This window comes from Penaeus monodon, chromosome 11 (genome assembly GCF_015228065.2).
Source record: "Penaeus monodon isolate SGIC_2016 chromosome 11, NSTDA_Pmon_1, whole genome shotgun sequence".
NCBI lineage: Eukaryota > Metazoa > Arthropoda > Malacostraca > Decapoda > Penaeidae > Penaeus > Penaeus monodon.
This window is the reverse complement of record NC_051396.1, coordinates 10,039,764-10,042,263: the sequence shown is the minus strand read 5'-3', so window position 1 is coordinate 10,042,263 and position 2,500 is coordinate 10,039,764. Positions and strand designations below refer to the sequence as shown.

The 2,500-nt window shown below is 48.3% G+C and overlaps 1 protein-coding gene across 3 annotated transcripts in view; it reads left to right on the top strand.

The window, feature by feature from the left end:
- LOC119578733 (uncharacterized protein C05D11.1-like) overlaps window positions 1–2,500 on the top strand; it is a 56,713-nt gene that overhangs the window by 24,129 nt on the left and 30,084 nt on the right. For 2 of the 3 annotated variants that reach the window (XM_037926342.1, XM_037926340.1), the window contains exon 1: window positions 1–65. This exon is cut by the window's left edge and continues 78 nt beyond it. The exons of the other annotated variant lie outside the window; for it this stretch is intronic. The gene's annotated coding sequence lies outside the window, so the exon portion shown is untranslated. The remainder of the gene's footprint in view (window positions 66–2,500) is intronic. 3 annotated transcript variants of the gene reach the window in all.

The window sequence follows — 2,500 nt, the reverse complement described above, 5'->3', positions numbered from 1 at the left end:
GCGTCGTGGTGTAGACACTGGAGTGGCCCCGACTGCCGAGCCCGCTGTCGCCGATAGGAGCCAAGGTCTGCCCCGACTTCTTGTTGTAGCCGAGCTCTGCTCTGCGAGGTGCGAGGCCCGTCGCTCCCTTGCTTATTGCGAAGTGTTACGGTGTGTCATGTAAAGGCAACCTGTTGGACGTGCACATCTTGTACACGTGTTTGACGCTGCCGCTACGCACGTGCATCTTTTCTGCACGTATGTTCATGGGCACGGTATCGTCTGACATTTTGCTGTACGTAATGTTTTGTAGTTTAACGATTGCCTTGTACATGTGCATCTTTTTGTGTATGGTTTCTTGTTGTATGAGGAAATTCACTTGCTGATTATTTATGTAACAATCATTTTTACAAAGAGACATTTCTAGCAGCAACACCCTGCTAGGTGTCTTTTTGTGCATTGGTACCTTGTACTGAAGTAGCATCATGCTGCGAATAGTTATCCCTCCTATCCACGACCAACTTGCTCCTCATCCGCAGTGCTGTGCTGTACAAACTCGTTTTGTAGTAGGCAGGGGTATTACTGTACACAAGTGCCATGCTGATCAAGGACACCTTATACGAGTACATCCTGTTGTACACAAGCATTTGGTACAAGGGAGTCCTCATAGGGGATAAACTCAAGAATAAACTTCATGCTGGGCATTCATAGTAGCGTGGTGGTTGTCATACAGTAGTCCCCCGTGCTTCGTTTGCGTGCGTATGTTGCAGAGAGAACTACTGATTTTTTGCGAAAACACTGCATGACCTGGGAGAGCTGTGGAAGGCCGGTGTTAGAATCCCGTGATTATTTTAGGGAAGAACAATCCATTTATTGCAAGCCGTTGTACCTGAATTCCTATGTTTTGAATGAACTGAGCGAGGAAGGCGTGATGTAACCTGATGTGCTCTAGTTAAATGGGTAAATTTCTTTCCGCATATTCACTTCCTACCAAATCAAAGGGAGGTCTTCGTTATTCTCATCAGCCAAGACAGTAAGTAGTATTGCAAATTATGACGTTTCGGCGAAGCACCTGCCCCGCGCCGGGTGTTCGAAACGTTAACATTTGTGAGCAAAAAAGCCAGATGGATGGAAGGTAAAGCATTGGTGACGTCAATGCGCGATGAGGCAAGGAAGACAGAGACAGGGCACATACCCCGTCAGAATCAGGGAAGGAAAGTATTGGCACCATTTTTTAAGGTTTTGCGAGGAGGTGACATATAGGCATCTTAGTCAGATCGATCATGTGGGCTTGCGTGGCTGCCTGTGTGAGTCAATCATTTACCATGTACAGTGATACACACCCGTATACAGCTCTGTGCGAATGGAAACATATACACCCACAGACTTGGTGTATGGATACGCGCATTTAAGAACACTAACACTCCTGTGAATCCACTGATACATAACTCATTCCGAAAGGTTCCCTTCCCCTAATCAGCATTCCTGCACGTGCATGAAAAGGTGAGCAAGTTCGAAGCTTATGATGCTTCACACAACACAATTTCGCAGTAACAGCGCGTATTGATTATTATTTTTTTAGTATTGATTATTATTTGTAGGAGTGGGTATTGCTTTCTCGTAAGTCTGCACTTGTGGCTCTGGCACAGGTGTTCTCCGAAGGGTGCAGGTGTTATGTTGAGTCCCAACATTCTGCTTTGGCACAAGCTAGTGTGTGTGTGCGTGTAATCACACACGCGCGCAATCACATATTAACACACATTGATGTGATTGCATGTGCACACGGGGCGTTGTGTGCAGGGTATGAGAACAAGGGTTGATCTAGTAAGTAATTATCATAGGAATTATTCTGTCAATGCATATTCATTGTTTACCACCGGCGTGTACCATGCCGACCCTTGCCCTCCACTAGCCATTCCCTTTTCTTCTCTCTATCTTCCCTTTCATTGTTTCCATTTCTCCTTTTCCCTTCTCTTTCTCCTTGCTTCTGCCTCTCTTTATCTCACCTTCCTCTCCCTCACTCCGTTTCTCTCTTCATATCCTTTGATATTCTTCTGACCTTTTCCCCTGTCTCCTCTTCCTCCCCTCACTTCCTCTCTCCTTCTCACCTCCCCCTCTCCTCTTCTCGCCCTCTTCCCTTGTTCCTCTCCCCTCTCCCCCCCTTTCATTTTTCCATCCTTTCCCCCTCTCCTCTTCTCCTACACTTTCCTTGTTCACTTCACCCCATCTCCCCTTCCTCTCTGTTTCTCTCCGTCTCCCCTTGTTCCTCTTACCTCTTCCCCCTCTCCCCTTCCCCTTCCCCCTCTCCCCCCTTCTCTTTCTCCTCCCCCCTTATTCCTCTCAACCCTTCCGCCCTCTCCCTTCTCCACCACCACCCTCTCTACTCTCTACCTCTCCCCCACTTTCCTTCTCCCACTCCCCTTCTCCCCCTCTCTACCTCTCCCCCACTCCCCTTCTCCCCTCTCTACCTCTCCCCCACTCCCCTTCTCCCCCACTCCCCACATCCACCCCGTCTCCGCCA